Source organism: Raphanus sativus, chromosome 6, assembly GCF_000801105.2.
Source record: "Raphanus sativus cultivar WK10039 chromosome 6, ASM80110v3, whole genome shotgun sequence".
In the NCBI taxonomy this organism is placed as follows: domain Eukaryota; kingdom Viridiplantae; phylum Streptophyta; class Magnoliopsida; order Brassicales; family Brassicaceae; genus Raphanus; species Raphanus sativus.
Window position 1 is genome coordinate 20,795,157 of NC_079516.1, and position 13,941 is coordinate 20,809,097.

Sequence of the window (13,941 nt, forward strand, 5' to 3'; positions counted from 1 at the left end):
CTCACATAATTAAGAAGGCATGCAGCAAATCCGTTATGTCTGAATTGTTGAACCTCCTCTTCTGTGGTATGTCTGTAAGTCATACGCAACTCTGCTATATAAACACTATATAAAAAAGATATTATTCATATGAAATAAAACTTATTGAACATTAATCTAACAATTTAAATGAAAAAATATTTTTACCTCTCATATTGTAGAACATCTTCACATTTGGTGGGAAAATATGTTTGCAAATGAGCGTGCTCAGTCTCCGTGAGTCTCCGCTTCGTGGGTTTTCCACTTAGTCGTTCTATTTCGCTGAACATGCTTGGGACAGTAACATGATATGTTGCTTTTTCTCATCTGTCATCATGCCGAGCAGGTTTTCGATTTTTTGCATGCACTTCTGATAGAAAGTAGTTTTCAGCAAAGTTTGAAGTTTCTTCATTAATCACCTGTGCAACTATAGATCCTTCCACCTTGCTTAAATTTTTGATCTTCTTCTTCAGATGATGCATATAACGCTCAAAAAGATACATCCATCGGTACTGCACAGGACCACCAAGTTCCAATTCTCTTGCGAGATGAATAGCAAGATGTTCCACTACATCAAAGAATGATTAAGGAAATATCTTCTCGAGGTTGCAAAGGCTGACATGTATATTTTTCTTCAAAGTACTAATACCCTCCTCACTCACTACTTTGGTACATAAATCGCGGAAGAAAACACTTATCCCTGCAACTGCTTCATGAACATTATGTGGCAATAGTGCGGAAAAAGCAAATGGAAGGAACCGCTGCATAATTACATGACAATCGTGACTCTTCAAGCCAGTAAACTTTCCTTCACTTCTATCAACGCAATTACCCAAATTTGATGCATAACCGTCTGGAAATTTCTCTCTATCTGTAATCCAATCAAAGAACTCTTCTTTTCTAGCACCATCCAGCCGATAACTGGGAAAAGGGGCCATACCGTTCTCATCAACGTGAAGTTCAGAACGATCACAGATATCGACTAAATCCAACCTTGACTTCAGATTATCCTTCGTTTTACCTTGGATGTTGAGGACTGTGTTCATCAGATTGTCGAAAAAGTTATTCTAAATATACATGACATCTAAATTATGCCGCAATAGATGACTCTCCCAATATGGCAGATCCCAGAAAATACTCTTTTTGTGCCAGTTATGTAGCTTTCCAACAGCATCGACTCGAATGTTTTCATGTCCACCTACGTCTGGCGTCCTTTCTGCACCAAAATCCCTAAATTGTATCCTCAAATCTTTCCCACTAACTTCCTCAGGTGGATCATCAAACACCTGCTTGTTCTTCGTAAAAAAAGTCGTACTCCTACGGTATGGATGATCAGGTGGTAGAAATCTTATGTGACAGTCAAACCAACATTTTTTCCTTCCGTGCTTTAGTTGGAAAGCATATGTGTTCTCTTGAAAATATGGACATGAAAGTCTGCCATGTGTTGTCCATCCGGATAACATACCATATGCTGGAAAGTCACTTATTGTCCACATAAGTACTGCCCGCATATGAAAGTTTTCTTTGCACGAAACATCGTATGTCTCAGCACCATCCGCACATAGTTGTTTTAACTCATATATTAGTGGTTGAAGAAACACATCTAGTGATCACTTAGGATGCTTTGGCCCGGGGACGAGAATGGAGAGGAACAAAAACACTCGTCGCATGCACAAATTTGGCGGCAAGTTTTATGGTGTCACAATCACTGGCCATAGAGAATATTGTCTTCTATGCTTTCCAAATGGGCTGAAACCATCAGTACATAATCCAAGATAAATATTTCTTCTCTGTTCTGCAAATTCTGGATATGTTGATTGGAAATGTTTCCAAGCCTTCGCATCTGAAGGATGTCTAATCTCACCATTTGTAGAATGCTCTGCATGCCATCTCATTGCCTTCGCTGTGCGCTCACACTGATACAACCTCTTCAATATTTCTGAACGGGACCGGAACTCTTCCCCTCGTCTCCTGAAAACGAGGTTTCCTACAAAATTTGCATTTATCCCGTTCCTTATCCGCTCTCCAGTAGATCATGCGGTTTTCGATACATACATCTATCACTTCGTACGGTAATCGAAGACCCACAACAAGTTTATGAACCTCGTAGTGTGAACCTGGTGCAAGATTATCCTCTGGCAGAACACCTTTAACAAAATCAGCTATCGCATTCACACATTCTTCAGCCAAATTATAATTTGTTTTAATACCCATCAATCTACTTACAGATGATAAAGGTGAATGACCATCTCTACAACCTTTATACAAAGGTTGTTTTCCTGCGTCCAACATGTCAAAAAATCTCCTCGATTCGAGATTTAGTTCTTCCCCTCTATAATGATCACGTACCATCTGCTCAGTACCTACACCATAATCTACATCCGTTCTCGGTTATTCTAACCAATCATAAGACTGAGGTTCACTAACAGGCTGAAGTTCGCTAGTACTACCATATTCAAAACCAGTTTCCCCATGAAGATACCAAACTTTATAATTCCGTGTAAACCCTTTCATATACAAATTTTTCCAAACTTCTCATTCTTTTACAATTCTACTGTTATTACAAGTAGAGCAGGAACATTTTAACATACCAGTATTTGCATCCAGATGCTGTTGAACAAGCTTCATGAATTCTCCAATACCTCGAACGTATTCTTCTGTAAGCAAATTGATGTTGGGATCCAAATGAGGTATATCCATCCACGAACGAAAATAATCTCCAGAAGACATGATTTTTTAGAATTTCTTGTGATAAGAGAGAGTGAAGAGAGAATGAGGAGTGAATGGGATGAATGAGGAGAGCTTGCATTTATAGGAAAATGCTTACGGCAATCCGATGTTGGGGTCAAAAACGGTTATCTCGAAATCAACGGCTAAGTCTATTTGTCATACGAAAAACCTTCCGAAAAACGAACACGAACACCCGTGAACCGAAGGAGCCGAGCAGCCGACCCTGGCCCTGGCCGTGGCCGCCGGGCGGCTAGCCCCGCGTTGGCCGTGGCCGCCGGCGGCTAGCGCCCGTGCTGGCCATGGTCGCCGGGCGGCTAGCCCCGTGCTGGCTCGGGTCTTCGGATGACGATCTTTCGTACACGAATCCCAGTCCCCGGCCATCGGAAGTCTGTATTTCGAGTCTTTCCCAAGTCCTCGCAGGACGAATCATTGAGATTCCGCATACGAAACTCCGTTTCTTACTCCAATCTAGGACCGTCGGGAAAACTTCGGAAACTCGTAAGGTATCGACAGGAAGGAAGATCTTAAATTCTTCGTACGAAACAGCGATGGTTATCTTAAGACACCACTCGTCTCAACTCTACGAACGAATGAAGAACTTCCGGAGAAATCGTAGAAAACCACGGAAGTCCTGGAAACGGCCCGAAAGGGACCAAACACGATCGGACAGTCCGTTTACGATTATCTAAGATAGATACGACGATTTACGTTTATCTTTACATAACAAGATAAATGTTAAATTTCCGGAAGGATAAAATGTCAAGTTTCCCGAAAAGCATGGAGGCCGACGAAAATGGAAAGAAGCCCGCCCTGCGGCCCAGAAGAAGGTTAGACCGTCATAAGGAGGAGTATATAAAGGAGCTTTGGGAGAGGAAGAAAGGCAGAGCAAAAAAATCTCAGAGAGAGAGCAAATCCGAAACTTAGGGACTCAGAGAATTCCTGCTAGCTTAGGACTTAGGAGTTAGACTAGCGGAGCAAAGCTTAGAACGTTTTGTCTCCTTTATTTCCGTCGTTTTTCGCTTCAGCGTTTCTCTACTTCCCTTTTCGGAAGAATATTGTACCATCTATTCAATAAAACGCCTTAGTGCAATTTTTCCGCTACATTGCTTTTTCTATCAATTTCGTTTGGTTATCGCAGAGAATCCGAGCCTTCAGGGAAAACTAGGTTTACTTAGTTTTCCTTCGATTAACTTAACTAAAATCGACAGTGCGAATTTCGGTTCCCACAGTTTGGCGCTAGAAGGAGGGGGGGTCGGATTCTCTTACTCAAAAACCTACGATTGGTAACAGCAGCATGGCCACATCACCTGTCCGCGACATCGTGTCATTCGGGGACAGAGCAACGGCTGATCAAGCCAAACCTCATGACGAACTCCTCGTTATCAGACTGACGATCCAGGACATTGACGTAGCGAGAATATTGGTCGACACCGGATGCTCGACCAATATTATATATAAAAACACCCTCGAGAGAATGGGAATCGACCTGAATGCTATCACGGACGATCCCAATCCGATAATCGGACTCTCAGGAAACATCACAATGACCCTCGGCTCGGTCGACCTTTCGGTCAGAGCCGGGAGCGTCACAAAGACGGCAGAATTTTTGGTAGTCGACGGTCCAGCAGCATATAACGCGATCGTCGGGACTCCGTGGTTAAATTCCATGCGAGCGATCCCCTCGACCTACCATCTGTGCCTCAAATTTCCGACCCTCTCCGGAGTGGAAATGATACAAGGAGATCGTAAAGCACCGCAAGTCTGCTTGACCGCCGGGTTAAAACGGAAAAACTCTGAGCCCGAAACTAAACCAAAAAAGCAAGCAACCCACGAACCAGCATCGCAAGACCCTCCAGAAATCTTCTGGCAATCGCAAAGAGCTGAGGTCCTGGAAGGGAAACGTGAGCCCACTTGCGAACCTGTAATTTCGGTCTGCCTCGATGAGACTAACCCAGAGCGGTGCGTAGAGATTGGAGCCAATCTTCGCGATCCGTTGAAAGCAGAACTCATCGCATGTCTCAAGAAGAACCTTAACACGTTCGCTTGGGCTGCGGAAGATATGCCGGGAATCGACATTAACATAACATGTCACGAACTCAACATTGATCCAACCCACAAACCCGTAAAACAAAAGAGGCGAAAGTTAGGCCCCGAACGGGCAACTGCGGTCAATGAGGAAGTCGAAAGACTCCTCAAAGTTGGATCAATAACAGAAGTAAGATATCCCGACTGGCTCGCCAATCCCGTCGTCGTCAAGAAAAAGAACGGGAAATGGCGAGTATGCGTTGACTTTACCGATCTCAACAAAGCGTGCCCGAAGGATTGTTTTCCGCTTCCGCACATCGACCGTCTAGTCGAGGCGACCGCAGGAAACAAACTCCTATCGTTCATGGACGCGTTCTCCGGTTACAATCAAATCATGATGAATCCCGAAGACCGCGAGAAGACAGCATTCATTACCGACCGAGGAACCTATTGCTACAAAGTAATGCCTTTCGGTCTTAAGAACGCCGGCGCCACGTATCAGCGACTCGTCAATCGGATGTTTGCCGAGCAACTCGGAAAAACCATGGAGGTGTATATCGACGATATGTTGGTAAAATCTCTTGACGAACGCGATCACGTAGTCCACCTAGAGGAATGCTTTGAGAGATTGAACCAGCACAAAATGAAACTCAATCCATCAAAATGCAGATTCGCCGTGGCGTCGGGAGAATTTCTCGGTTACCTCGTAACATTCCGCGGAATAGAGGCCAATCCGAAACAAATCAACGCACTGATAGAAATGGCTTCCCCGAGAACCAAGCGGGAAGTCCAGAGGCTAACGGGACGAGTCGCGGCCTTAAACCGATTCATCTCGCGCTCTACGGATAAGTGTCTCCCTTTCTACGAAACCTTAAAGGGGAACAAAAAGTTCGAGTGGTCAGAGGATTGCGAGAAAGCTTTCCAACAGCTGAAGCAGTATCTGGCCACCCCTCCTATCCTCGCAAAGCCCGTAGTCGGAGAGCCCTTGTTCTTCTACATCGCAGTATCCACATCAGCAGTCAGTGGCGTCCTGATTCGAGAAGAATTCGGAGAACAGAAACCGGTCTTCTACATTAGTAAAACATTACTAGATGCCGAAACTCGGTATCCGCTGATGGAAAAATTGGCACTCGCTGTCATAACTTCGACAAGAAAACTTAGACCGTATTTCCAATCTCATACCATCGTGGTACTTACCACCTTTCCGTTACGGACGATTCTACACAGTCCAAGCCAGTCTGGTAGACTCGCGAAGTGGGCGATCGAACTAAGCGAGTACGATATCGAATATCGTCCGAAGACCTGCACGAAATCGCAGGTACTCGCGGACTTCTTGGTAGAATTACCCACGACGGATTTGACTAACGAGGATCCAGGATCAACATGGGATCTCCATGTCGATGGATCTTCGACCAAGCAAGGATCTGGAATCGGGATCCGGCTCACCTCGCCGACAGGAGAAATCCTCGAGCAATCATTCCGCTTGGATTTTCATGCATCCAACAACGAAGCAGAATACGAGGCGCTAATTGCGGGCCTGCGACTGGCCCAGGGGCTGAAGATCCAAAACATTCACGCTTACTGCGATTCTCAGTTAGTCGCAAACCAGTTCAGCGGAGAATACGAAGCAAGGGATGAAAGGATGAACGCATATCTGAAGGTCGTCCAAGACCTGGCCCACGATTTTCAGCAATTTGCGCTAACCAGGATTCCCCGCTCGGAAAACGTCCAAGCTGACGCTTTAGCCGCTCTCGCCTCAAGCTCGGATCCAGGGCTTAAGAGAATAATTCCCGTCGAATTCATAGAGCATCCAAGCATCGGACCGCCGGTGATCGCCAACCTGATCAGAACACAGATCGAAGGCGCGGAAGAAAACGAAGATCAACCGGAAGACGACGCAGACCAAACAGACTATGGCTGCGACGCTCCCTGGTTACAACCTATCAAAGCCTACATCGTAGATGGTACCCTACCCGCGGAGAAATGGGCAGCCCGGAAAATAAAAATCTAGGCAGCACGATACGTAACCGTGGAAGGCGAAATCTACAAATGGCGATTCTCCGGACCTCTTATGACTTGCGCGGAAGGAGAGAAGGCGAGAAAAATCATGGAAGAAGTTCATTCCGGATCATGCGGAAACCACTCCGGCGGAAGGTCTCTCGCAACAAAAATAAAACGCCACGGATTCTACTGGCCAACTATGGTAAAGGATTGCGAGAAGTACGCTCGGAAATGCGAGAAGTGTCAGCGGCACGCCCCGACAATTCATCAGCCCGCCGAGATCCTCTCTTCTATCTCGTCTCCGTACCCTTTCATGCGATGGTCAATGGATATCGTCGGACCAATGCACAAATCAAAACAAAAACGTTTCCTGCTGGTCCTCACTGATTTCTTTTCAAAATGGGTGGAAGCAGAATCCTACGCAAGTATCAAAGACGTGCAAGTCGAGAACTTCGTTTGGAAAAACATCATAACCAGACACGGTGTCCCATACGAGATCGTAACGGACAACGGGTCCCTGTTTATTTCCACTCGATTCGAGGCATTCTGCGAAAAATGGAAAATACGACTTAACAAGTCTACTCCAAGATACCCGCAGTGCAATGGACAGGCTGAAACCATAAACAAAACCGTCCTAGACGGATTGAAAAAACGCTTGGAAGCCAAAAAAGGACGGTGGGCAGAAGAACTCGAAGGGGTCCTTTGGTCTCATCGAACCACTCCGAGACGAGCAACGGGGGAAACTCCATTCGCTCTCGTTTACGGAGCAGAATGCGTGATTCCGGCGGAAGTAGAATTCCCCGGCGTACGGGGGAGATTTCTTCCCGAACGGGAAGATCTGAACAATGCCATGCTGCTGGATAATCTTGACCTCATCAACGAGCGTCGCGACCAAGCCCTCATCCGAATTCAAAATTACCAGCAGGCCGCCGCAAAATACTACAACGCGAACGTGCGTCATCGAAGATTCAAAGAGGGTGAACTGGTCTTGCGAAAAGTCTTCCAAAACACTGCTGAACGAAACGCAGGAAAACTGGGAGCAAACTGGGAAGGACCATACAAAATCATAAAAGTCGTCCGACCAGGTTCGTACCAAATCGCGAACATGCAAGACGTAAAAATCCCGAGAACTTGGAATGCTATGCATCTCAAGAAATACTACCACTAGAGCGTAAACGTGGACAACAGAACTACGAGATGGCTTGATCCTCGAAAGAGGTACGTAGGCAACTCGCCAACCGGTGGGTTCAGCTATCCCCCCGATTCAAAAAGGGGGGAGTGGGGTGCGTACACCCGCACGCTCCCGCAATTTTCGAAAAAACCGAACTTTCGAAAACTTTCCACAATCAATTCGCCTAACGGCCTTAACAATGAATCCAGTATCCATCAAACAAACCATAAAACTATCGCCCGGAAACATTCCGCGATTTCTAAAAAGCCCATAAGTCCTCTATGGCATAAGAAAAACAAACTTCAAAGCACTGCGAGACGTCGCTTCGTGCTCGAACATCCGTTTTTCGATTAGAACTTTCGCACGCCTTCTAAACGGCATCATATCGTTGTTGCTGATCACAACAAACGAACTCTAACGTCCTAAACAGACAAGCCACCTAAGGGTAGGCTCTTTTACATCCGACAAGGATCCCATAGCGCGCTATACAAAAAATCCAAATTTGGTTCAGCACTTCGTAAAGGAAGTAGCTCGATTCGTGCCCATACAAATCATATAAGCCGATACCACTTCGCGGATTTTAAAACGGTACGAATCAGGTTAAAATCACGAACAGGCAAAACGAAAGCCGATTTGTCATCGCACAGCCTCAGTCTGAGAGTAAACCTAGGTCGTGCCCTAAACCCAGCCTTGCTGGTATCTTAACATCTCATAGGCAAAGCGTCAACGACGCGAGATCCCAAAACTTGTCTCTTCACTCAAGTCTGTACGTTTCCACGAATTTTCGCGTAAATCGTAAACCGCAGGAAAATCTCGCTTTGTACAAACTACGGATACGGTGATCATCAGGGAGGCAGGAATGAGACGACAACTCACACCCTGCCCCTCTAACTTCGACAAACAGAAGTTCTAAAAACGCAAAATATTTTATAAACGCGTGCCGCGACTTCAATACAACGCCCTAAAAAGGGCAGGGATTCAAAGCCACCAACGGCCAGTCCCGAAAACCATACATGATGGCCAACGGCCAAAATACAATCAAAATAAAAATCCCCTCAGGGATTGATCAACCTAGGCGTCCTCCGGGACACCGCCTTCATCTTCCGACTCACCCAAAGCAAGAACAGCTTCGCCATTGCCCTCGCCGACTTCCTCACCACCCTTGTCCGCAGCAACTCTAGCATCCTGGACCTCTGGAATTTCCGAACCCGGGACCAGGGTACCCGAGGATGACGGGCCGGCAAGCTCCACCGCAGTGCAAGTTCCCGTCTCCTCAAAGCGCTGGATCCGCCTCTTCAGACGTCGAACTTCCGAGGACTTGCTCTTCTTCTCCTCCTTCGCTTTGAGCAGCGAGCTCACAGTCTTTCCCAGATCACGCTCGAGATCGCTGATCCTAGCTTCAAGCGTTGATGTCTGGGCAGCATGAGTGCTCTCAATCGATTGAAGCACAGCCTCGGTACGCTTCAGAGTTTCCCGCGACGAATCCAACTCCTTGGACAAGCGTGTAACCTCCAGTCCGCAATCTCCAAGCATCCCGTCGATCAACGACACAAACTGATCACACAAGAGAATGTAAGAATCAAGGGGATAGCAAAGGAAAAAAGGTTTTCACGAAATACCTTGGAGCGATGCTGCGATAGTCTCGCCGAAACCTCGCCTTCCTCACTCCTAGTACACCTTTTTCTCTTCGCTGATCCGACAGCCCCAGCTCTTGAACGTCCCCTCGATGGTGGAACAGCGTTGGATGCGGGAAGTCCCAAGACGATCTCCCTCTTTTTCTCTGGAGGAGGAGGCATGACTTCCACCGCATCCTCCGAAACCACTATCTGGCGCCAAAGGAGAACCCTCCGGACGAGCCTGGACATCGGGTGCTTGCTCGGAAACAACAATTTCTCCAGCAAGCAAAGGGACATCGGGTCCAGAGGCTGGAAGTGTGGAGATCGGGACTGGAGTAACATCGGGTCCAAGAACCAAGGCCGCAGGATCCGGAGTTAAAGTGACATCGGATCCGGGAGTCGGAACCACGAAAGTAGCACTAGGACCTGCCACGCTAGACTCCATCTCGGCACGGCGTCGCTCCATCTTTTCCTGAAAAGAACTGAACCCCTCGACGAACGTCTGCGTAAGAGCAGGAGTATCCTGCGCCGGCGAGGCCTGGTTAGCTTCACTCATTTCAACATCGGAATCCTTCTTTTCATTTGGAGAGAAAGCCATGTTTTCTGAAATTTGAGAAAAGGGGAGTGAGTGAAAAATGAGAGGGGGATGAGGTGCTACTTATAAGAAATCAAAGGTGGTAGAGTTTTTCGGAATAAAATATTCCTAGCCGAAAATTTCGATTTTCAAATCTTTCGCACACAAAATCGCTCCCGCATCTTGCATGCTGGGGGGCTAACTGTTGGGGTCAAAAACGGTTATCTCGAAATCAACGGCTAAGTCTATTTGTCATACGAAAAACCTTCCGAAAACGAACACGAACACCCGTGAACCGAAGGAGCCGAGCAGCCGACCCTGGCCTTGGCCGTAGCCGCCGGGCGGCTAGCCCCGTGCTGGCCGTGGCCGCCGGCGGCTAGCGCCCGTGCTGGCCGTGGCCGCCGGGCGGCTAGCCCCGTGCTGGCCGTGGCCGCCGGCGGCTAGCGCCCGTGTTGGCCGTGGCCGCCGGGCGGCTAGCCCCGTGCTGGCCGTGGCCGCCGGCGGCTAGCGCCCGTGCTGGCCGTGGCCGCCGGGCGGCTAGCCCCGTGCTGGCCGTGGCCGCCGGCGGCTAGCGCCCATGCTGGCCGTGGCCGCCGGGCGGCTAGCCCCGTGCTGGCCGTGGCCGCCGGTGGCTCGGGTCTTCGGATGACGATCTTTCGTACACGAATCCCAGTCCCCGGCCATCGGAAGTCTGTATTTCGAGTCTTTCCCAAGTCCTCGCAGGACGAATCATTGAGATTCCGCATACGAAACTCCGTTTGTTACTCCAATCTAGGACCGTCGGGAAAACTTCGGAAACTCGTAAGGTATCGACAGGAAGGAAGATCTTAAATTCTTCGTACGAAACAGCGATGGTTATCTTAAGACACCACTCGTCTCAACTCTACGAACGAATGAAGAACTTCCGGAGAAATCGTAGAAAACCACGGAAGTCCTGGAAACGGCCCGAAAGGGACCAAACACGATCGGACAGTCCGTTTACGATTATCTAAGATAGATACGACGATTTACGTTTATCTTTACATAACAAGATAAATGTTAAATTTCCGGAAGGATAAAATGTCAAGTTTCCCGAAAAGCATGGAGGCCGACGAAAATGGAAAGAAGCCCGCCCTGCGGCCCAGAAGAAGGTTAGACCGTCATAAGGAGGAGTATATAAAGGAGCTTTGGGAGAGGAAGAAAGGCAGAGCAAAAAATCTCAGAGAGAGAGCAAATCCGAAACTTAGGGACTCAGAGAATTCCTGCTAGCTTAGGACTTAGGAGTTAGACTAGCGGAGCAAAGCTTAGAACGTTTTGTCTCCTTTATTTCCGTCGTTTTTCGCTTCAGCGTTTCTCTACTTCCCTTTTTCGGAAGAATATTGTACCATCTATTCAATAAAACGCCTTAGTGCAATTTTTCCGCTACATTGCTTTTTCTATCAATTTCGTTTGGTTATCGCAGAGAATCCGAGCCTTCAGGGAAAACTAGGTTTACTTAGTTTTCCTTCGATTAACTTAACTAAAATCGACAGTGCGAATTTCGGTTCCCACATCCGACGCAATTCCGACGACTTAGAAAAGATTCGTCGGAATTCCGTCGGATTTATTGAAATATCTAACGGCTATAAACGGGCATATTCTCTCTCTCCAACGGTCAAATGATTTCTTGTTTTTCGTTGGTATTTTCAGACAAAATTCTGACGACTATAACGATTATATTTTTGTCGGGCTGTCGTCGGTTTTTTCGTTGGTAAATTCCGACAAGTCACTTTCGTAGGAATTTTGTCGGACCTTTCCGACGACATACCGACAAATGATTGTTTTTAGGTTTCGTCCGTATGTCGTCAGAATGTGGTCAGAAAAATCCGACGATGTCTGTGTTCGTCGGAATGTTTGTTAGAATTTGCCTAGTTTTCTTGTAATGGCGATCTCACACTTGTCGGTCCACTGGAAATCTTTGGGATCCTTCATGGCCTCGAAGAAGGCGTGTGACTTGTCAGACAGCCTGGAGATGAACCTGCTTAATGCAGCCATCCTACTATTAACCTTTGGGCCTCCTTTACATTACGAGAGGAAAGTATCACTTGGATGGCCCTTATCTGCTCCGGATTGGCTTTGATGCCCCTGTGAGTGACTATGTACCAAAGGAATTTCCCGGAGCTGACTCCAAACGAGCATTTCGAAGGGTTGAGCTTCATGTTATACCTCTTGAGGGTGGTGAATGGATGTTGAAGGTGAGAGATATGGTCTTCAGCATCTATGGACTTTACCAACATGTCATCGATGTAGACCTCCATGGTTTATCAGATCTGATCAGCAAACATCATGTTGACGAGCCTTTGATAGGTAGATCCGACATTCTTCAACCCAAATGGCATGACCTTGTAGCAGTAGATGCCCCTGGACATCATGAACGAAGTCTTCTCTTGGTCCTCTCCATGCATAAGGATTTGATTATACCCGGAGAATGCATCCATGAAACTCATTAGCTGGTGTCCGGCGGTTGCATCTACTAGTTTGTCGATGTGAGGCAAGGGGAATGGGTCCTTAGGACATGATTTATTGAGTTCTGTGAAGTCGATACAGACTCTCTACTTCCCATTCTTCTTCCTTACGACCACTACATTAGCTAACCATTCTGGATATGGTACCTCTCGTATGAATCCGGCGTTGAGTATGTTCTTGACCTCCTCGTTGATGATTTCGTCTCTCTCAGGGATGAACTTTCTCCTTTTCTGTCGAACGGGGGGATGTAGAGGATCCACTTGCAGCATATGGATGATGACATCGGGGTCAATCCCTGGCATGTCTTTGTGAGACCAAGCGAAGCAATCGGAGTTAGATCGCAGGAAGTCGATCAACCTCCGCCTTAGTCCTTCAGCAAGCTTGGAACCTATCTTCAGATTCCGCTCTGGGTTCCCTTCTACTAAGGGTACCTCATCCATCTCCTTTACTTACGGTTCTTCCGTATACAGGGCCGGAAGCTTTTCCTGTAGTTGCTATAAGACATGGGTCTTTCCCCTTAGGGTAATCTGGTAGCAGGACCTAGAGTTTTCCTGATCTCCAAACATAGAGATACCTTCAGGAACCTGTCTAAGTTTCCCTACCACCATAATCATTCATAAGCAGCGAACCAGCATCTAAATAGCCCCTCATACTTGTGTGTACCCCAATAGTCAAGCGCAAGAATAAGATTACGAACAGTACGATCAATATGTTGATACATCTTATCTACTCCAGTTCAGCTTGTTTTATGTCTTCGAGCATTCCTTTCCTTCCAAATCAAATACACGACTACCTGGAATACTAGACGGAATAAAATATAGCCAATTGGTGAGAATGTATTATCCTGGAAGATGTTCATTGTATCAGTCTAGTCCAGCTTGCTCGATCTCCTAGGATGCCTCCTAGATGCCAAGTAAAGATGGTTTCGAGTTTCATCTTTTTCTCCACAGAAGACACAAGACTGTTCCACATTCCACAACCTCATTATAACTCCGGTGGAAAGATGGCCCAGTACAGTTACACAACTTGCCATGGAACCGGCTCTTTCTACTAATTTTCCACTCCCCATTTACATCCACATCACTCATTTAGCATCTCTAGGTCCTCCCAGATATCTAGTTCCCAAACTGCCACTAATGTCTATTAGTTTTCCTGCTTTTAACCAACCATCAGTCCAAAAGTAGATCTACTTACCATTTCCCAATTCTGCTCTCAAAAAATCATAAGCTACATGACGAAGTTCCAAATCCAAGAAACAAGAGTGGTCTCCTTGACGTCCTAGAAAGATAAACTGCAAAGTAGATAGTGCATTGTCTACTTTA